The 23,854-nt window shown below is 37.9% G+C and overlaps 1 protein-coding gene across 1 annotated transcript in view; it reads left to right on the forward strand.

The window, feature by feature from the left end:
* Positions 1–6,418: 6,418 nt before the first annotated feature.
* The window catches only part of MBNL1 (muscleblind like splicing regulator 1), a 205,639-nt gene continuing 188,203 nt past the window's right edge, over positions 6,419–23,854 (forward strand). The window contains exon 1 of the mRNA XM_077750106.1: positions 6,419–6,483. The gene's annotated coding sequence lies outside the window, so the exon portion shown is untranslated. The remainder of the gene's footprint in view (positions 6,484–23,854) is intronic.

The following is a 23,854-nucleotide window of genomic DNA, read 5'->3' on the forward strand; positions in this document are numbered from 1 at the left end:
ACTTAATAACAGGACCAATGTAGAATACTTCTGCCTGAAGTAGTGCATTTGATGAAAGGATTATTGATGGGTGTTGAAATGATTAGGGGTCCACCAGGTATGGCAAAGTACCATAGGTGAGCAATGGTGGAAAGTGGTTACCACCCCTATACCTGAAAGGCAAGGAAGAGCCGTGTTACTGAAACTAGATCCAAGGTACTGCTGCAGAAGACAAACAGCCAGAGAGGAGCCATGGCCATGGGCAGAGCAATGTGGCCACTTCCCACACCATGACGTGACAGCATGAAGGCGATACAGAAACATACTCCCAATTCTCTTTTTCATCTCCTGCTGATGTATCCCTTAGCTAAAGGTAACCAGGAGGAAGAGGGTAGAGGAGGCTTGTATGTAGAGATCAGCTTCTAGGTAAAGAAGCAGGGCAAAAAAGGGAAAAAAACCACAAAATAATCTGCAAAGTTCAATTATTCCTTTTGTATTCCCAGCCCCTAGTATAACTCCTTACATATATCAGATAATAAATATTGAATGAATGAATGAGTAAATGACTCTCCACAAATCTCCTATATTCTTGTTTTTTTAGTTCATTTTTCTTTTTTTTAAATATTTTTATTTATTTCTAGGAGAGAGAGAGAGAGAGAGAGAGAGAGAGAGAGAGAGAGAGAGAGCGTGAGCAGGGGAGGGTCAGAGAGCGAGGGAGACACAGACTCCGAAATAGGCTCCAGGCTCTGAGCTGGCAGTCAGCACAGAGCCCGATGCGGGGCTCGAACCTACGAACCGCGAGATCATGACCTAAGCGAAAGTCGGACGCTTAACCGACTAAGCCACCCAGGCACCCCATTTTAGTTCATTTTTCTTAACACAATAAATATAACATAAATGTAAAACAAGAAGTAATTTAATTAGTAAACCTTTTGTAATATTTACAAATAAATAAGTTTACAACTTAGAAGGAACTACTTTTGTCCAGTTGTGTGTTTTCAAGTTAGATTTGGAAATATCAGCATCATACTTATCAGGAAATTTGACCTGCTTGGCCCTTTACCTATAATAGCCAATTACTCCTCACAGCACCCCAGTGAAGTTGATATTCTCATTCCCTTTCACAGATAGGGAACCTGAGGGTGAATGGTATTTAAGAATGATCAGACAGTGCTGGGACACCTGGCTAGCTTCAGTTGCTTCAGGAGCTCGCTCTTGGTTTTGGCTTAGGTCATGATCTCATAGTCCGTGACTTCGAGCTCCATGTTGGGCTGACAGTGCAGAGCCTGCTTGAATTCTCTCTCTCTGCCCCTCCCCCTACCAAAAATTAATAAATAACCACCCCAAAAAAGAATGGTCAGACAGTGCTTTCCTCTTTAATTCTCTAACTGCACAAAACAATTACGTGAATGCTTACATATTAAAGCCATTTCTTTAACAAATTAAAAATAAAATCAATGAGAGTACTCCTTTCACCATTGAGCTATGCAGATAGCAATGGAAATGTTGCTACTTTAGTAGTTTTAAAGTGGCCATGAAATATATCTTGGGGAAAAATGGTGGCTAAAACGATGAATGTATTTATTTTATTTTAATTGAAATCTTTTTTCAAGGATAATGCAAAGATGCTTGCTTACTTTTAGGTGGTAAGTGCATATTACCAAAAAAAAAAAAAAAAAAAAAAAGGACACAGACTGAGAATCATAATTATAAATGAATAAAAAGTGAAAAACATGAAAGCTATGTAATATTTTTCCAATCTACATGATTTCTGAAATTTCTTTGGAAGGGTATTTTAAAAGGTCAAAATGCAAGATATTACAATTACCATGTTATTGCCTTTCTTTATCAAGACATCCTTTCATAAGAAAGTAGTGTCCAATTTTTACTTATAAGAAAATATTTTCTGGTATCAGATATGTTATTCTTAAGTTACTTTAATGCAAAATATGATGTAATGTCAATGCATGGTATAAACTCCTAGTACATGTTTAAATATACCTTGCAAATATGTACTGCATCACACACAGAAAGAGCTAACATTACGTCAACTAACTGCTAATGCTTACAATAACCTAGTTTATTCCTAATGCTAATGATAAGCGAGTAGCACCACTAATGTCTAAATTGTGGTCTCAAAAAACCATGTCCTGCTAAAAGGAAACAAGGTCCTTTTGAAAAAAGGGCTAAGTTCAGGTCTGGAATAGGAAATATACAAAATGAGCCCGGGGCCATCTTATTGTGCCAGAATGCAAGGAATTTATCAAAGAACATTGGGATCCTCTCAAAAAGCTACAGTAGCGATGACTGGAGCATTAAAAAAGTACAATGATTACAATACATTAAAACAGAAGGTAAATTTAACCCTACAAATCAATAAGAAGTTGACAATAACCCAATAAACAAATGTCTGGAATGAATGAACAGGCAATTTATAAAACAGGAAATATAAAAGGGGATACAAACATTAAAATATGTTCAAACTCCATAGTAATCAGGGAAATACAAATTAAAAATACTAAAATATCAAGGTTTTTTTTACCATCAGTTTGGCAAATCTTTAAAAGTTTGATTACATCAAGTAGTGGCCATAGAGTGGAGAAACAGGAAGTGTTGGAAGTTCAAATGGTATAGCTTTTTTTTGACTGGGCAATTTGGCAGTTAACAATTAACATTTTAAATGCATACACCCTCTGGCCCAACAATACTACCTTCATATACTTACTTTAAAGAAAGCCTTGCACAAACTTAAAAAAAAGTTTATTTATTTTTGAGAGACTATGCAGAGGGAGAGGAGGACAGAGGATCTGGGGCAGAATCTGCTTTGACAGCAGAGAGTCTGATGCAAGGCTCAAACCCACGAGCCATGAGATCATGACCTGAGCCAAAGTCAGATGCTTAACCAACTCAGCCACCCAGGTGCCCTGACTGACAACATACTTTTAAAGAGACATCTGTAATGCTGTTGACTGGCTACACTGTTTTTAACTGTGAAGAAGTTACACAAATTTTATCCATGGGGGAATTAGGTATATGTGAATCAGTTCAAAAGAAGAATTTGGGGATATCTTCAAGCTATATTGGTAAGTAAAAAAAAAAAGTCACAGAGAAAAGTATACTGTGTTGTTATATATATTTAAAAACCCATGAGGCACTTGGATGGCTCAGTTGGTTGAGCTACCACTTCTTGACTTCAGCTTAGGTAATGATCCCAGGGTTGTGGGGTCAAGCCCAGCATCTGGCTCTGTGTTGAGCATGGAGACTGCTTGAGATTCTCTCTCTCTCCCTCTACCCCTCTCCTGTGCTTGCACTTTATCTCTCCAAAATTAAAAAAAATTAAAAACAATTTTTTAAAAAACCCACAGAATTATTCATTCAATGTGCCATATATATGTGAGGAGAATCACAATAGAGGGAAATAAGATGAACTTTTGCTTTATCTGTATTTTTATACTATAAACACCACAAAGTATTTTTAGCTTATGAAAGTTAAGCAAATAATCTTTCAAAAATCCTCCAAATGGTTGTTTATGGCCCCATTTTACAGAGGAGGAAACAAGACTTAGAAATAATAGCTGGGGCACCTGGGTGGCTCAGTCAGTTAGGCATCCAACTCTTGGTTTCAGCTCAGGTTCATGATCTTGAGTTGGGCTCTGCACTGACAGTGCAGAATCTGCTTGAGATTCTCTCTGTCCCTCCCTCTCTGTCCCTCCCCGACTTGTGCTTTCTCTCTCAAAATAAATTTAAAAAAATTTAATAACAGACATAATAGTTGACTTGTCCAAGATTAAACAATAAAAGTAAAAATATTAATCCAGTTTGATCTGAGGCTTTCTATGCAGATGCTATTCTCTAGATCATAAGCCAAAATGATCCTGTATTTTGTACTGGTCAGAACTTTTCTACGGAGACACATAGGTTGGAAACAGATGTGGGAGCAATAATTATTTGCCAAATGATACCATGGAAGTATACTGAAGAGATTGTCGATACGAAGAGGAGCAGGCCCAGAACAGAATTCTGAGAAGCAGAAACATTTAATGGATGAACACAGTTAAGGAAACTTCTAGAAAAGTCAAAGAAGAAACTTCTGCACAATCAGAAGGAGAGAGTGAAGAACTCAAGCACAGAGAGCACTTCTATAAGAAGGAAGGCATATGCTACAAAGAAGTCCAGTAAGGGGGCTGTGAAATATCATTTGGATTTGGTAACATCCAAATGACCAAGGTCATTTGGTGATTTTGGCAAGAGAGCCTTGGTGAATAGGAGAAGCAGAAACCAGAAGGCAAGGAGATGAAGCATGAAGAAGACAGGAAAATTTCAGAGTATGGTAAGTCTTCAAAAATTTAAACGTAGAATCATGGTACGATCCAGCAGTAAAGAATACTTACATCCAGCAATTTCTATTTATTGGGTCTATACCCAAAAGAATACACTCCAAAGATTTGAAAGCAGAGATTCAAACAGATATTTGTATAGGCATGTTCATAGCAAGATTATTCACAAGAGCCAAAAGGTCAATGCAAACACAGATGGCTATCAAAGGATAAATAGATAAATGAGGTGATGCATACATATAATGGAATATTATTCAGCCTTAAGAAGGAAGAAAATTCAAACACATGCTACAACCTGGGTGAACCTAAGTGCGATAAGCCAGCAACAGGAGATATCTAGAGAATTCCAATTCATAGAGACAGAATGTAGAATGGTGGCTGCCAGGGACTGGTGAGGGGAGAAGAGGAATGAGAAGCTACTGTATAGAGTTTCAGTTTGGGAGGATGAAAAGATCTAGAGATGGATGGTGGTGATGGTCATATACTTAATTCCTCTGGATGATACACCTAAAAATGATAAAAATTGTCAGGGGGCCTGGCTGGCTTAGTCAGGTGAGCATCCAACGCTTGATTTTGGTTTAGGAAAGGATCATTAGAGAAATGGAGATCCACATCCAGCCTCTAGGTGAAAGGAACACAAATACTAGGCAAGGACATCAAAATCATCTACAGACATCAGCACTATGCTTCCAGTAGTGGGCCTGGGTCTTTGGTGGGCAGATGGGCCTATAGTTTATAACAGAACTCAACTACAATCATATTTAACAGTTTTCAAAACACATAGAATCTAAGCACTATTAATCACAACAATAACTTTTTCTTCAAGGATGTTCTTGTAAGTATCTCACCAAAGAATTCAAATCAGATTTTATAACGATGACCCTCTGGTGTTTTGTTGCTGCTGTTGTGGCAGCTTTGTTAGTATCATTTGTTCTTTTATTTTTACTTCCTGGAAACTCACCTCAAGTAGGAGTTTAGGTGAAATGGAAAAATGTTCCCACTTTTAATCATCCTCTAATTGCTTTTTATTGCTCCTTCGAAACTATGGTTGATTAAAAAGCAGAGTGTGATACCCCAAGAGCAAGACAGTTTCCAAAGTCCAGAAAGTGGTTCTTGCAGCGTGTGGAGGTTTGCATAATTTACTGTTATTCTTGCAATCAATCCACCGCCTCCTCTTCCCTTCACCAACAGCAAGGGAGAGTGGGAGGGGCTGCCACATGCAAATTGCAGCTCTTCATTTGCTTCCATTATTCAGTAACCTGGGAGAAGAATATGTATGAGTATTTCATTCTATTTGAAGTTGACGGTAGTATTGGCTTTGATCAACTGTCTTCATGTCCTTTTTCTACACTTGTCCCTACTAGCCCGTAAATATTTTCCATTTGCACTCCAACCAGTTAGTAACTTAACCAGTAATGTTCAGCATTGCTGGACCAGCACCTGTTTTTTATTCTTGTGGCCGAAGTTTAGAGAGACCATAGCTTATGGATAAGCAACAGTTTCAGTTTTGCAATTCTTTATCTACATGTAACAGGCAGCTATTCATGAGAAAGGAAGTTTAAGGCCTGTAGGTAAAAAACCACTACCCAGATTCCAGGAAAAAGGCCCGTTTACTGAAGTTTTTTTTTTTTTCTTTCTTTCTTTGTACAATATGTCTGCAGTCAGATTAGCATTTAGGTCATACTCCAAAGAGTTTAAATTAATTAGCCTTAAAAGTAAGTTTATTCCTCATGTATCAGCTTGACAGTTTTTGTTGCATAGAGCAGTATTTTTTCTATGATTATCTTCTGGCCACAGAGGAGATGTTTCCTTATGTAAATGAGCATTACATAATCGAGTATAGATTTCAATAGCTTAACTTTTCAAAAACTTGCTTACACATATACATTTGTGTACGTGTTAATTATATATGAATATACACATAAATTATAGTCTGTTGCCATAATTCCAAATGTAAGGTTTGTGAATAACTTTCCATTCTCCACAGAATGTATAAAGTAAAATGACTCTGGTGTTTCACAACTTCCTCTTTTGGTAGACTGTCCTTTTGCAGAGAGGAAAAAAAAATTGACTAAAGAGAGCTGAGCAGAGAGTCAGAGAGCCCTTTCAGATGGTGGTTAACTCAACTATTTAAGCAGCTTAACAAGCAACTGAAAATGAGATAGCGGTAAGAAGAAAGTGTTAACTTGCTACTTTTTATTTTATTATTTGGATTTCTGTTTATGGAATAATGACTTAAATGTTGGCTGCATTATAAAACAGATTAGCTAAACCTGACAATTCTCAAGGAAGTAATCGATATTTCGATTGAAAAAGTTTAGTAAATTTACAGCTTCAACCGCACATTCAACCTTATAAAAGGCTGGAAGATTTTAAAGTTCTTATTGATCTCCAAATTATTTTAACTGAAAAGTAAAAAAATATTTATTTTCATAATTTTGTACACAATTTAGTGCTGAAAGAACTTTCCTACTAATATAAATTTTGAAAACTTTTTCTTCCCTTAGCTCTAGTAAATTCTTAACCTTTGTAAGTTGCCCTAGTTATGTTTGTTAATTTTGCATAGTATTAGTTGGACATTTTCCAAGATAAAGATATTCTTGCATTTGTTTCTACCCACTGTAAAAATATAGAGAATTATTTAAAGTGTGACATTTCAGCCATATCTTTCATATCATTGCATTATGGTGATATTTAAATATTTAAGAAAAAAAGCAATTTGTAGTATAGATAGTAGTATGTAAAAACTAAATGAGTAAATCAAATTTTAGAAATTTATGTTTGTCTTAAGATTAATGTCCAGTTATAATGCTTAACAATGGAGCAAGAACTAAGAGTCGGAACCCTTTGGTTTCATAATTACCGATCAAAATAAGCTGAAACTAATTTCATTAGGAATTTCTAAAGTAATCTAAATCCAGCAGAAGTTTTTTTATTTGTGCCAAGCCTGANATGATTACATTTATCATGCAGCAATTTGTAAATCTTTTGTAAGCGAATAATATATTTGAATGCTTACTTAATTTGGTTTGCTTTCTTAATTAGAGTAATCACGTGGCTCTTGAAAAAGAAATCTGCATTGTTCCATAAATTAATGAATTTAATTTTAATCAGTTTGGGTAAACAATGTTGTCACACTGGTTCTATTACCTTACCTGGAACGTAGAATTTTTTTAAAAAATTATTTTCATGCAGTATGCTGTGACAGGAGTCTTTCTCTTTTGATTATAGTGAGAAGAAAAGCAGATTACTAGTGTTATAAATTCAGGAAATGAACTGTTGACTCAAGTTGGACATTCCTAACCAGATCAAAAATTTAACATTAAGTTGATAGTTGTGAGAAAGCCATTAAAATTGTGCACATCCATCATTATGTATCACACACTAATTAAACACAACTACTTCCATCAGAACCTGATTATGTCCTTTGCCACAACACTGCTTCTAACATCTCTCTCTTTAAAAATAAATGGTTGAAGTATTTTTAAATATCTGGGGTTTTAAATGTCAGATATTTTTATGTCATTAGCTATTAAGTGCTGTGGGTTTGTTACAAGTAGTGTGGTATTATACTGAGTAGCTGGTAACAACCAAGAAAAAACATAGTCAAGGAAAAGACAGTCTAAACTGTAATTCAGATTGGAGAATGAAGGCCAAAAAAGTAGAGAAAATCCAATCTATTTGGCACAGCAGATGCGCTGCTGTTGTTGTGGTTGTGTTTGTTGTGAACTCTTAGTCTCTGAATGAACCGTCTAGTTCTAGATTATGGAGAAGAAGTTTAGAATTTGCTTTGTGACAAAATTTTATGTACCAAAAATTAAAAATTCATGCTACCTAGCTGAGTTTCCACGAGATACATGGATTGTTAAAGGAGATGATGTTGTCATTATTGGGAGAACAGCAAGATGCATTGCTCAGGCTTTATATTTCACATAGTGTAATATGAAAAAGCATTTAGAGTCCACCCCCAAATCCACATTTTAAAGTGAAATTGATAAAATATTGTAAGCAATGTATTACATAAATTTTTACTCTTGAACTACAGACATATAGTTTACTGTGTTTCATTAAGATTACATATGACACACTGAGACATAAATCTTCACTGGATCATAAAAGTTGAAACGGAATGACTGCTATATAGTGCCGCAAAATTTTGTATCTGTCTTCATAAGACATGGCTATCTTTACGATGTGTGCGCGATCTTGCTGGGTATCGGTGAAACTGTTGAAATCCGGGGTTGATCCAACAAATCTCACGGTTTTGATGGGTGTCTATCCTGTCCTTCACAGTGGGAACTTTCCAAAGCCGCCTACCTGTGCCAGAGAATGACCTACTGCTAGGGGGCTCTATCCCACTTCATGAATATATTACCTTTCAAATAATAATCTCACTTGGAAACAATAATACTGTTTGTTCTTAACATAGATGTCTGGACTTCCAAAAGAACTTTTGAAACATTGAAGCACTTGTTTGGTTAGTTTTCCCTTTTTTCGGCTATTTTCTCATTTGCAAAAGTAAAGACGAGAGCTTTTTGCCGGAAAGATTATGGTTTGGGTGCAGACTCAGACTCTGCATGTTTTGAATTCAGAAACAGAAATCCTCTAAATCTGGATAATGTGGCTCTTTCAGCCTTTAAAAAGCAGATTGTGTCCACCTACATCGATTGATTTTCTATTTTTAGTGGACAGGACTTCCAAATAAGTGCCACATGTAGCATATACGTATTTATTCTATTAATAAAAAGATTTATTACATGGGAAAATTATTGTGTTTGCAAAAATAGGAGCTTTGAAAGTACATATGTCTGTAAGAAGGACTATGAATCTCATTTCCATAAAAGACATAATTTCTGAAAATATAAAGAATAAAGGCAAATTCTTGTATATTTCTGAATATTTCCTTTTAAAAAGAAATGTTATATGCAGTCTAATTTACACATCTGCACTCTAGAAAATAAAAACACTGTTTAACGCTTAAATATTTAAAGTGTAAATTATGTGTTGTTTGAGAATTATTATTACATTTCCAATGCTTCCTGAACATCACTGAAACTTTTATTATTATATGAACTAGAATTAGGCACTTAGACTTTATGTGTTCTAAATACTTTTCAGCTTTGTCTTTTTATCATTCTATACATGTGCAAATGGGCTTCAATTTTCCAGTATTGCTACGGAAAATAATAAATTTGTATTTTTAAATGCAAATTTAAAGAAAATGGCATTAAACCCATTAATTCATAGTGGAACCGTGGAGAGTAGAGCAGGAATGAAGTTGGCTTACTGTTTTTACTCCATCAACTAGTATAAAATGTCCTAGCTCATTATTATTGTACTTTACAGAAAGTTCATTGCAAGTCTCCTGTTTTTTCCATATTTAGTGGTTATCCAGTCTCAAAATTCTTTTCCCTTTGTAAACAAACATAAATAGTAATATGATCTTGAAAAAAATCACCAGAGTTCTGATTCTGAAAAAATTAAATTAGTAGTATTTTTCTTTAAGCATACTTCAGTTCAATTTGTTTTCACTTTGCATAAGAAAAAAAAACTTGAAGCAGAATGCTTTATGTTCTTCCTGTGTTGGTGAACAGATCTGAATTAGAGGAGAGGCAGGAATATTCTCTAGGCAATTAGATATATAAAAATCATGTAGCTAATGCCTTTGGGTTTTTAAATGCTTACTAGAAATACTTATCATACTTTGTTTACTTAATTTTTTTAATTGAGAAATAATTTCAAGCTGAAAAGAGTTGTAAAAATAAGAATAGTATAGTGGACACCTAAATACCATTACTAGATTTGCCTAATCTTAATATTTTACTCTATTTGTTTTGTAATTTGCTCTCATTCTTTCTCTGTCTATATCTTTCTATCTCTTTTCTTCCGGAACCACTTGAGGGTAAGTTATAAAAAAACATGGCCCTTAACTTTAGCTTGTAGTTACTAAATATTGAGGTAGTCTCTTATGTAATGGTCATAACATCTACTTCATAAATTTACATGGATACAATACTTTTATCTATTATTTGCCCATATTCGAACTTGCTATTTACCTAATAATGTCCTTTCTAATGTTCCCCCTTCAGTAAAGCTTCAAATTTAGAGTCACGTGTTACATTTAGTTGCAATGTCTCTTTAGTCCCCTTCATCTGGGACATTTCCATATCATTTCTTCGTCTTTTATAAATTAAAACCTTAAAGTCTATCCACCAACTCTTCCTTTTTTCCTTTTCAACAGAACATTGCTCAGTTTGTATTTGTCTGACATTTCCTCATGATTAGATTGTGGTTATGCATTGTTTGCTAGAATACTGCATAGATGGTGATACCTAGGGTCATAGGATGCTCATCTATCCCCCAATGGTAATGTTAGTTTGGATTGCCATGTCTAAGTGTTGCCTAATTCCTCCATGTTGTAATGACAACTCCTTATGAATTTCCTCTTGGGTTAATATTAATTGGTGTTCTCATCTGATGCAGTCTTGACTGTAATGCATTACAGTTTTAAAATCATGATTTTACAGCTCCAGCGCTTCCTGCACATTTCAGTCTGCCTTTCGTATTCTAATGTAAGCAAAAAAAAAAAAAAAAAAAATCCCTTCTCTTCTGTATTTAGTTACTAACTTGTATATCTGTTCCTGATATTAAGTCAGGAATTTTTTTCTTTCCAGTGGTTTATAATTCTTTACGGCCTTAATTACTATGGTGTTCAAATGGTCCACATCTGTTCAATGAAGACTCTTTATTCTGGCTTCTATGCCCCTGTGGCCAGCCTCCATTATGTTAGCGAGCACTTTCTTACTGTCTGGCATAAAAAGATGTTCTAGGTTACTCTGGTACCTAGCCCATCCCAACCTTGAAATCATTTGCTTATTTCTTTTAATGGAGAATGATCTAAGACGCCAAGATCTGGGTTAGGTATGCTCACTGCCACTGGAGTGGTTTTCATTTTTGACCTGTTCAGCAAAAATATAGTAATGCAAATACACATATACAGACACAAACATACAAGTATGCATACAAAAATGCATATGCATGCATTCATAAAAAAATATATATACCTACACATGTTTTGGACATCCTGAATTCGTCTGATATTTCCAATTACAATCCATTCCCCTTCCTTCCTTCCCCCTTCCCTCCATTCCTCCCTCTTTTTCTTTCTTTCTTTCTTTCTTTCTTTCTTTCTTTCTTTCTTTCTTTCTTTCTTTCCTTCCTTCTTTTCTTTCTTTCTTTCTTTCTTTCTTTCTTTCTTTCTTTCTTTCTTTCTTTCTTTCTTTCTTTCTATTTCAGGTTATTATCGTATTCATCTGAAATAAATTAGATTCATTTGCTTCTGTTTGTTTCCAGTTTTTGAATCTTTTCCCTTTGCATTCTTATTGCAAAGGGAAAATTGATTTTCCCTTTTTTATTTTTTAATTGATTGACTTTTAATTGTTTCCCAAGCCATGGAGATACAGTGCTACTTACCCAAGTCACTTCTGTTAAACAAACCTGATAGTCCTATTTCAAATGTTATGATACAATTTGGAAATGCCTGTTTGAGTTATTGGTTAACTTTTATCTTTATATATCTTTATTTCAATTCTGTTCAATCTGCATTTAGTCGGAAGTTAATGATCTCTCATGTATTCCAAAAAGTGGCAATTTCCAAAAAGAAAGTAGGTACCAGTGGTCTTCAGTCAACCTTATGAATTTATTATTCCAGAATGGATTTTTAAAAGTTAAATGTGCATATATCATCACACCTACAGAAAAATAGATAAGGAAAAGAGCAACCATGAATTTGTATAGTCTGAAAGCACTGGAAACACTCTTACCCTTTTCTATGAGGGGTTCTAGAATATTCCTGTCATTCCCCCATATTGTCCTCGTACCCCACCCCCATATTCTACTACAGTACTCAGAATGATGGACACATCCTGGTATTTGTGGTAGGAAGAGAAAGTCAGTCAGTGTCAAGATTCATTTTCAATTTCTATTCTGTTACTTACTGACTGTGAATCTTGGATGGCTACTTCTCTCTTCAGTTATCTAACCCCATAACTTTAAATTAAAAAAAAATATACCTCCTTAAAATTTTGCCAACTTCTGGACTCATACATCAAAGTGATTATTAATCCTCAGATGTTAACAGGCATCTTAAAGTTAACATGTTCAAAATAAAGCCCCTCATTGCCCACCCTCCTCTCTGCTTCATGCCCAGTCATATTTGGTTAGTAAATGACATGACCTTATACCCAGTTATCCAGGTCAAAAGCATCACTAATTTCTTTCTTTTCCTCACCTACATCCTATTTATCAGCAAACCTGTCAGTTCTATTTCCAAAATATATCCCAATATTGACAAGGCTCACCCCTTCCACCATTTTGAGCACAGTGAAAGACACTATCATCTATGTTCAGGACTTTTCTCTCTTTTTCTACTCTCTCTCTCAAGACAGAGAGCTTACACAAGTGGTGGAGGGGCAGCGAGAGAGGGAGACAGAGGGAACCTCAAGCAGGCTCCATGCCCAGTGCAGAGCCTGGCGTGGCCCTTGATTGCACAACTGTGAGATCTTTTTCTACTCTTGCATCCCTATCAGCATGATCTTTTAAAATAGAAGTCAAATCCTGTGACTCCCTGCTCAAAATTCTTCAATGGATTCCTATTTTAAGTATGAAAAACATCCAAATTCCTTGCTATTGCTTATATGCATTATCCTCTACTTATATCTCCTCCCTCAGTTGCTTCTTCTTATCCCATCATTCACGATGCTCTGGCCCTACTCCTTATTTTGCTTCTAGAGCTTCCTAAACTCATTCCTGACTCAGAGACTTTGCACATGCTCTTCCCTCTCTTTTCCTGGCATGTTCTTCCCACACATTAATGTGACACAATCCTTCTTTCTTCAGATGTTCAAATGAGCCTCCTAAAGGATGCCTTCCATGACCAACTACATTTTTTATTATAGTGTCCCAGTCACTCTCTATCCTTTTACCCCATTTAAATTTTCTTTTATTTTTTTAAAAATATTTTTATTTATTTCTAGGAGAGAGAGAGAGACAGCATGAGCAGGGGAGGGTCAGAGAGAGAGGGAGTCACAGACTGAAACAGGCTCCAGGCTCTGAGCTGGCAGTCAGCACAGAACCCAACGTGGGGCTCGAACCCACAAACCACGAGATCATGACCTAAGTGAAAGTCGGATGCTTAACCGACTAAGCCACCCAGGCGCCCCCCCATTTAAATTTTCTTGATAGCACTTAATACCACATAAAATCTTTATCTTTACTTCTTTGTTTAATTATTTGTTCCCTATTCCTCCCACTAAAATGTAAGTTCCATGAGGGTAGGGTTTGGCCTGTTTTGTTCATGTCATATCCTCAGTGTCTAGAAAAATGACCGGAACATATTAGGTACTCAAATGATGATTAAGCGAAAGGTCTCAACAGTTTTGAGCCTTAGATACAAGTAAAACAAGCATGATAAAAATAACCGCTATCTCCCAAGGTCGTGTGGAGGAGGCCATGATTACAGGAGTGTTCTAAACTGCCATGCAATTGTCAGGTGGGATACTTCCGTTAGCACTGAGTGAAAGGAACTGAAACAAAAGAAGTGGTCCCTGGGGACAACAAATAGACCAAGGAGTTCTCTTTTTTGTGCATTGGCTCTCTTCCACGGAGCTAAAAAGAGACTGGTTCACAGTGGGCGCCACTAATCTCTTAGAATCCTGGGGCAATCGCTCTGCCCCACTGCCTTCACACTGGTTCTGCCTCTGCCCTCGCCACCAAGGAACACATGTGGCCTCCCTTCCTTACCAGTTAGGGTTCATTGCTTCCCTCAAGCCAGATGGAAGAGCAATCTCCTTCCAGAATTCTTTCCCGATTCACCATCTGCTTGTGCTGGCCTCATGGCTGTGCATATAGTTCACATATTGTTGTATAATTATTTGCTGGTTCTATTTTTTTTATCTTGAAGTGGATTTTAAAGGCTATTCTAGGAAAATTGTTTGGAGTTGTTTTGTGTGTGTATCCAACATATCAAGTTTAAGGTTATAAACCTATGACTTGGTTCTTGAGATTATTAGGTCCTAAATATGATGCTGCTGCTGCTGCTGGTGGTGGTGATGATGATGATGATAATGTTAATAATAACAGCTTTACTATTACATTCTTAGTACTAGTTTTTAGCACCACTGCATTTCATTTTTAGTACCAGGTTTTAGTACCATTTTAAAAAAAATACCATTGTATTTAATACAATTGTGCTTTGCAGGATTAACTAATTTAACACCTTCAGTGACTTTGTGAAATAAGTCCCCTTATTACTATTTTACAAATTTAAAGGGGAAAAAAGAGAGGTTCAGACAGAGTTAGTTTGACAATGGTCAAAAAACTGATGCCAGTGGGTCTGTCTCTACAATGGATCTTTATCAGGTTCATATACTGCCCCTGGTGTTTATACTGAGAAGCAAGGTTGACGAAGTTGTGGTTTAGATACAGTTAAAAACTTCTAGATTATACGGTACAACCCTGCCTCAGAAATCTTACACTCTACTTGGGAAAGTATTAAAAGAAGTGGATTTTTGGCCATGATATGAAAAATGCAAGGTGTCACCTGAAACATTAAGAAAAAAAATACTTGAGAGTTACACCTTGCTGCGGTGATGGCATGAGGCTCCCTGGGGGAGGCGGCATTGAAGTTGAATTATCAATATTTTCATTAAGTGGAAAAGAGTTAGGAGAATACAGTTTCATAAAATTACAGAACAGTTTCAAAGAACTGGAAAGAAAACATTTTAATAGTACATGAATGTAACATTGAGCCACTTTTGTTTACTATTCTATGATCCTCCCAGAGGAGGGGTATGGTGACCCTGCCTCTGTGGTTCTTCTCAAGAAGTGGGGCATGCGAAGAGATGATTTTAATTCTTGTGAGAAGCCTCTGTTTCCATTTTGAAGTGCGTTTATTCATGTATTCATGTATCAAGCATTATGCATTAAGCACTCATCTAGTTGCTGGGAAAACAGTGATGGCCAAGACCAAATTTCTACCCTGACGGAGCTGAACTTCAGTCCTGTGGGAAGATGAGTAAGCCAGTAAGCAAGGAAATGATTCAATAGGGAATTTCAGATATGATAGACAGCAGCATGAAGACCATTCAACAGAGTAAAAGGATAGAGAGACAGAGAAGTGAAGCTTCTCTACCTAGCTGACCTCCCAGGTGGCCTCTCTGAAAGGGAAATATTTAAGCTAAGACCTGAATGATGGGAAGTTTGAGAGTGCCCATGCAGAGGACCCTAGAATAGTGCTCCTGCGGAGCGCTCCTGCAGAGAAGGCAGGAATGACTTTGGCATATCTGAGATGCAGGAAGGAAGAGCCCAGGTTGCAGAGGGCAGTGGGAGATGATGCTAAGGAGCTAGGGCTGACACAGGGCCAGGTTCACTAAGTTATAAACCAAGGCAAAGAGGTGTACACTGTGAGCAAATAGGTGCAACTACATGCACATGTGTGTACTGGGAGATGAGTGCAATGGGTGACCCATTCACTCTCTGTGCTTAACACAGGGCAAGGAAAACTGTTTGAAGAGAAGCAGGAATTGCTACATAGGTCAAAAGCTTTCTTAGGTGATAAATTATTATATTTAGATAAATTTCAATAAGCTGAGTTTATGCTCAGAGGTTAACTACATTTTCTTGCCTTTTCATTTCTATAAAACGTATGGGTTTGATAAAAGTGAAAAGCGAAGATACATATGTTTTTATCAAACCTGTACCTATTTAAATATTATTTAAATATGTCAATTTCGTATTTTCTGGCAACATTGCAACGGAATAACTGGCCTTCATCATGGCCATTGAAAACAGGTACCCTGATGTCTGGTAATGGGGTCTCCAGGCATGTTAGTTTCTGCATGGATATGAAGCAGAAAAGACTGAAAAAAAGGCTGTTTTCTAGTCTCTGGAGACAGCAGATGTTCTATTATTTATTCTTCTCAAATCCCAGCGCCTGTGATGGTAGGGACCCTTACAACATCAACCAATTCCTATTATAAGTAGCAGTTACTTACTCTGCATTTTCAGAATAATTATAAATTTCCTCTGATTTATTTTTATTATCCCAAGAGATCTAAATCATCCAATTAGTACCTTTTAAGTCCCAGAATTAGATGAATACAACTTTTTCAGGGGGAATTGGGAGGTTGAGTATGATTTGGCAAAGGAATATAGAATATCTTACTGAAAAGGACTTCTCCTCTTCCTCCCCCCCTTCTTCCTCCTCCTCCTCCCTCTCCCTCCTTCTTCTTCTTCCTCTTCATGATAGTATTAATATTAGTATTAGTGTTATTTATTTTTTTAATGTTTAATAAATGTTTAATAAACTCAGCTCAGCTGACTGAGCTGGCAGTCAGCACAGAGCCCGACGCGGGGCCTGAACCCACAACCCGTGAGATCATGACTTGGGCCAAAGTCGGAGGCTCAATGAGCCACCCAGGCACCCCAGTATTAGTGTTATTTAAACAGACCTAATATTTATCAGAGACAAGAACAAATGGCCTCCCCATATACTTAAGAAGTTAATGGCAATTAGTATGGTCATTGGGTTAAAAGATGGTGTTGAGGGGCGCCTGGGTGACTCAGTTGGTTAAGTGTCTGACCTCGGCTCAAATCATGACTTCAAGGTTAGTGGGTTCTGGCCCTGCATCTGGCTCTGTGCTGAAAGCTAGCTCAGAGCCTGGATGGAGCCTGTTGCAGATTCTGTGTCTCTCCTTCTCTCTGATCCTCCCTAGCTCACACTGTCTCTCTATCTCTCAGAAATAAATAAAACATTAAAAAATTTTAGAAAAAAAGATGGCATTTAAAAAAATCTACCAGTGGCATCAGATTTGGCGTGGCTGGAAGGATGACAATTGTAGAGAGGAACACAGTTGTAATTTCCCCAAAGTAGGCGGACATGATATTGTAGGAGCCACCAGCTGACTTTTGAGTGTTCCTGTCAATGCCCAAATAGAAAACTGTTATGTTGGTGGTATTGAGAAGTATGGAAGAGTACAGGTGACTTGTGTTCTATTTAAGCCATGCAGTCCACTGTTTCATGTAAATATGTGGGTATGATGACTCACCGTATTAGTGGATTATTGCAAAGTGTGAGATGGTGTGTGGTTTCCAAGTGCATGTATGTGTAAATGCATGAATATCTGCAATGCGTGAATTTTTAGAGAACACCTCTGCAACATGAAGCCACTTCCTGACCTGCTGCTTACCATAGGTGGACAGATTAATCACAAAGCAAATAAACTGATGAATGAGAGTAGCAGGCTTTTTACAATAACAATAGTACACATTTGTTGACATGAACTAGATGCAGAAGGGGAGCAGAGAAAGAGCATGTGGGCATGGGGCATGATTCCAGAATTGGATGCTAAAGATGCCTTCTCAGAACCAGGCAGCCTCTCCTCCTGCCTTATTTGGCTTTGTTCCTTTGGTTGGTGACCCATCGCGTTGGAAAAGAATCTCTTTCAAAAGTGTAAGTGTTCCTCTTTCTCTGGGTGATGTCACCATTCCTGTGGCCCAAACCTTTGTTACTAAACAGTACTTAGCAACACATAATCACAATTTTCTCCGCTTAGAGTTCAGAGGGTGTTTCTTCGGATGAAATTGAGAGATACATTTTTCAGCGAGGAAAGAGTAAAAGCTGAAAAAGAGGGAAGCTATGCCTGGAACAATCTCTTGACTTGTGTTACTTAAAAGAAGCAAGTAGACAACTAAATTTTTATCCCGTGGCAACAGCTCTGACTGCATTAAAAAAAATCACATATGGCTCCAAAGGATGTGGTTTCTACGCAACTGTGCATTATGTACTCTTTCTTAAAGTGGAAGATGCCTTTTACTTGGCTTGGCTTGTCCTTCCCATGTTTTTTTTTTTTTTTTTTCCTTGTAAAGTGGGTGGGGAAAGTTGGACAAAAGAAAGCTGTGCTCTGGTCAATTAGAAGTGATGTTTGAAAAGTGCCTGTTTATTACTCCAGGGAGCATTTTGGATTTCCTTTTGATTACATCCTACCTGTCCATTCAAAAAAACAAGAGGATTTGTCTTTTATTCTATAAACAATAGCTGTACATATCTTAAACTTGTAATTCAAGTTTATTAAAAAATTTTAATGTTTTTTATTTTTGAGAGAGACAGAGCGTGAGCAGAGGAGGGGGAGAGAGAAGGGGAGACCCAGAATCTGAAGCAGGCTCCTGGCTCTGAGCTGTTGGCACAGAGCCAGACTCAGGGCTCGAACTCACAGACCATGAGATAATGACTTGAGCCCAAGTCCGGCATCCAAACAACTGAGCTACCCAGGTGTCCCTAATTTGATTTTAATCTTCATGTCTTGAAGAGATCTGGAGTTTAACATGAGCTTATTTTTAAAATATCGTATATTATTATGGGGCACCTGGGTGGCTCAGTCAGTTAAGTGTGTGACTTTGGATCAGGTCATGACCTCATGGTTTGTGAGTTCAAGCCCTGCATTGGGCTCTGGAGCCTGCTTTGATTTCTGTCTCCCTCTCTCTCTGTCTCTCCCCCGTTCATGGTCTGTCTTGCTCTCTCAAAAATAAAAAAAATAAACACATAAAATTTTTTTAATAAATAAGATAACCTATATTTTAAAATTCATAATTACCACTCATTTAAATTAATAATAATAATAGCTGTAATTTATCAAAGGCCTGACCTATGTTAGGTTAATTCCCATGAAATCATTATCACATTTCTGTGAGGTAGATAATGTAAGTTAGTAGGAAACTGAGAGTTGGAGAGATTGTCTAGAAATTTGTGCCAAATAACAGACTACAAAGACTGTCTTTATTTCATAAGAGCCAAGGCATGCATGGGCAGAACAACAGCCTTTGAAGTAACACCCCCTTATTTTTTAACCTAATTCTTCTAAAAAGTGAGATGCATACATAGGCCGTTGTACCAGTTGGGGTGGGGGAGAGGCGGCTATGCTGTTTCCAAGAGCAGCCAACAATACAGGCAGAAGGACAAGGTAGTAGCAGCCATGACTCTTGTTGGTGGAAGTTGGCCCACATGTCATATTTGGCATATGAATATCTATTGCCAATAACATCAAAGGAGACAGTGTTTTCCCTCTAGTCCCCTAGTAATTTGGTCATAAATGAAATAGATTTCCGTCTGCTGGCTTCTTGCATCACAGTAAGGAAACTATCCAGAGTTGTATTAAGCATCATCCATGCACTCCTTTTTCTCAATAATTAATTTTGGCGGTCTCATACAAGTTGGATATTTGGTGCCAGATATGCCCTTTTCCACAAGTTCAAGTCTAATCCAACAAAGTTAACACCTCCCAAGGCCCACATAGAGCTCTTGGTATTTAGGGAAACTGACACACTATTTACAGTTTCTTCCAAGACAGACAGAATATTGTAAGAAGAAGCAGACTTCAAAGTCCTTGACAGAGGAAAAACTCTTCTGGCTAGGTCTGTAATTTAGAGTATCTTCAGAGAAGAATGGCTTCATGAAAAGAGAGGCCCAGAGTGGCCAGCCTCTTTTAAACAGTTAACTTGTTCTTTATTTAATTGTGAAGACTAAATGACAGGTAGGAAAGAGTTTTTGTAGGAATGTGGGAGATTTGAAGCTATAGAAGGAAGTTAGACTGTGCATGGTAGTGGCATGTGGGTAGGAGTTACAGACTACTGCTCTATTGCTAGTCTAGAATAATCATGCATAAACATCTTTACAATGGCTCCTGAACAGAATTAATAAACTCCTATTAAAGGCACTTGATACATTATTTTTTAAAAGCACATGTTAACCTGTTATATTCAGGAGCAGGAAAAAAAGTAATTTTACATCCAGGAACAAAGATTTTTAAAGAAGCCTTTAACTGTGACAAAACAAAAGCTTGTACATTTGGATTTTCATATGTTAATTCAAAAGCTGACATGCTATACTCTCTGCAAGTATGAGAGAGAAGCTGGCTTTGTCTTGGAGATGTCATTACCTTAAGAGATTAACCCCAGGAAATGGATGAAAAATAAACACCAAAGACCACAGCTAGGGTGACATAGTAATGATCAGTCACAGATTTCTCCAAATCTTGCCCTTGGGGGGGCTGTGTGATAGACACCCTTGCATCTTAACAGAAAGAGAGTCACTATTTCATGCAACTAGTAATAGAATACTGTCATACAAATCAAAAGCCACTGAAGACGTGCAGTCATACGGCTGTGATTCTAGACACTTGAACTGCATGAAATAAAAACGAGGGCATAAAGATAATGATATTTGTCTGTCTTTTGAGTTTAGATTCGCCTGTTCACACTCTTCTTCCTGACACTACACGTTGCACATTTGTATTATTTACTTAATTGATTATAATTATTTACTATTTCATGTGGATATTCTGCTGGCTGCATAGTTCAAGAGCTTTGAGGTCTAGTTTTGCTCCTTCTATAGCCTCAGATTCTAGGAAAGGCTGGAATTATGCCAGGCGCTCAGTGACTATTTGTGAACAGGATAGGAAACTTGACAGCAAAAAGACAGAGTGAAAATGCAGCAGTTACTGGTGAGCTGGTGACCTACAGGCAGAAAAGTTTGAAAAGGGAAAAGAATGTTCAACGTTCTCTAAAAATACATTCAGTACTGGGAAGGCTCAATGGGATCAGGTCCTGTCAGCAGTTACTCATTGCTAAGCTGTGGCAGAAATATGGGCGTTCAGAGCCACCCAGGTGCGGCCATTGGGACCAACAGCACATTCACAAAGACCATAAATTAAGACTTCTAACGTTATCTGCAAATGAGATTCAAATGAGAAATGTCCTATTAATGTATTTGTATTTCTGATTTAACCATGTTATTTTGTTGAATGAATTCATAAAATACGTAAGAACTTGCAGGACCTTTTATTTTCAAGAAAGTCACATATATAAGTACACACACACACATATATATACACATATATACACGTATAGGTATATACACACTTTTATGTGATATTCATACACACACTCTTGCATATTCTATAGTCTAACATAAATCCAAGAGGAAGTGGCCTAGGACACTTTAGACCTCTCAGTGGCCCTAATGTCATTCTCAAGTGGCGCTCATGATCACAATATCTTGGAAAGAGACAGGACATGGAATTTTAAGCAAATGGCAACCTAAACATTATAGAACATGTAGTCCACATCTTCTGTGTGGACTTAACTGTATCTAGTTGGTTTTTAAGCCCACAGACAACCACTGATGCTTACCTGGTATAAAGTGAAGTGTATTTAAGTTGCTTCAGAAGTACCGTGTCCAGGGGCGCCTGGGTGGCTCAGTCAGTTAAGCGTCCAACTTCGGCTCAGGTCATGATCTCACGGTTCATGGGTTTGAGCCCCGCGTCGGGGCTTTGTGCTGACAGCTCAGAGCCTGGAGCGTGCTTCAGATTCTTTGTCTCCCTCTTTCTCTGACCCTGCCCTGCTCTCTCGCTCTCTCTCTCTCTCTCAGAAATAAATAAAACATTAAAAAAATTAAAAAAAAAAAAAAGCACCGTGTCCAACCAGGTACATGACAATGCTGTATTATCACCTTAGACCCCGACAACCAGTCCTGATTTCCCCATTTCTAGATGCCTATGTGTACGGGTTTGCCCAAAGCTAAGTCTATTTGAGACAGAGTTTCCTGCAAAGAACACTGTTTCTTTTGTGCCAAATAGGCCTTACTCGCCAAGGGAAGAGAATGGAGCAGGACAATGGATTGCCGCTGATTCTGGATAATTTCATTTCCTAGACTCTAGCTCAGTGGGAGAAAACATTGGCTGCACATTGGAATCATCTGAGGAACTTAAAAAAATACTGATGCTTGCGTGCCACTCCCAGAAGTTCTGATTGGTCTGAATGGCACTCAATGGATCCAAAGTGAAGCCAAAGTCAGGAAGGACTTCTCTACTTTCAGTCTTCCCGTTTCTAGGATGGGCTCATAAGTGCCACCTTATTTGCCTCTTGGGAGAGTGCAAAGAGACATTATGTGCGATTAGAGTCCCTAACAGTCTTGAATTCACCAGTTTCCCTCCTTCCTTAATTTCAGGAGGGGAAATAGTGAGAGAAGGATATGATGGCGGGTGGGCTGTGGACAGCTAGGAGGGGGAGACGGGGAGGGGCCCTTCCACAGAGCCTCTAAGCCCTGCCAGTTAGCTGTCCATTACGGTTAACCTGCTATCTTTTGTCAAAGCAATCACTTTCGAAGGATTAAGCCTCAGTCTCACCTTCGTGTGAATGACTTTAATCAGATAATCCCCTATCGCCTCGCTGATGTTGAGGGCCTGGGGGAAGCAAGGAGAGAGTTGCAAGGACAGCCTGGGACCTGCTGAGCACAAGGTGAGGAAGCCTGCCGTCTGGGAACTTGACTCAGTTCCCACTTACATTTACACTCAGTATGCTAATAGCAGCATAAAAATCCAGAAAAATAAATTTCCTTTTTTAAAAAAGCTTTTGGTTTGTTTGTTTCTTTATTTGTTTATTTCCTCTGAGAGAGAAAGAGAAAGAGTGTGGGAGGGTAGGGGCAGAGAGAGAGGGAGAGAGAGAGAGAGAGAATCCCAAGCAGGCTCTACATTGTCAGTGCAGAGCCGAACGGTGGGCTCCAACTCAGAAACTGTGAGATCATGACCTGAGATGAAAGCAAGAGTTGGACACTCAATGGGCTGAGTCACCAGGTGCCGGGAGGAAAGCAAACTTTCATTGCTAGGGCAATGATTTGTTATAAGTGTTCATGTGATCAAGTTTGCTTGTCTGTCTTATAGCCCTTTGTGTCTTTTCTATCTTTGTTTAAAAAAAATTTAATGTTTATTTACTTTTGAGAGAGAGAGAGAGAGAGAGAGAGAGAGGACGAGCAGGGGAGGGGCAGAGAGAGAAGGAGACACAGAATCTGAAGCAGGCTCCAAGCTGTCAGCACAGAAACTGACCCAGGGCTTGAACTCATGGAACGCGAGATCATGACCTGAGCCAAAGTTGGACGCTTGACTGACTGAGCCATCCAGGTGCCCCTAAGTCTTTTCTATCTTTCTTTCTGCCATGAAGCACTTACCAGGTGCCCAGTAATTTTACCATTTGCCAGCTGCTCGGGAGTCTGTGAGTAGCGAGGCCTGGTGCAGCCCAAGCCTCTCTCCTGTCTGCCTGGCACATGGGAAGCACTCAGGGTTTGTTGAATTTAATTGAATTGTTTCATTTGCTACACTGTTTTCCAAGAGTGTGAGGTTTTTTCCCACATCCGCCCCCAGCTTTTTTCCCACATCCGCCCAACTAGCTAGACAAGGCTGTGAGTACCTTGAAGAAATCTTAATAATTTCTGTATCCCCAGGGCCAAGCAAACTCTTGGCGTATGATCAGTGCCCAATAAATATTTGTTAAATGAATTAAGGAGCAGTAGCCAGCATACTGATGCCTACAATAAGATATGAAGATTAATTTATGACTGTACCGCTCAGTTTCCACACTGCTGGACAAGGCAAAGCGGGGGAAAAGAGAAAAAGAGTATGAATCCTCCATCATTTATTGATGTGACAAAA

This window comes from Crocuta crocuta, unplaced genomic scaffold (genome assembly GCF_008692635.1).
Source record: "Crocuta crocuta isolate KB4526 unplaced genomic scaffold, BGI_CrCroc_1.0 scaffold19, whole genome shotgun sequence".
NCBI classification, from domain to species: Eukaryota; Metazoa; Chordata; class Mammalia; order Carnivora; family Hyaenidae; genus Crocuta; species Crocuta crocuta.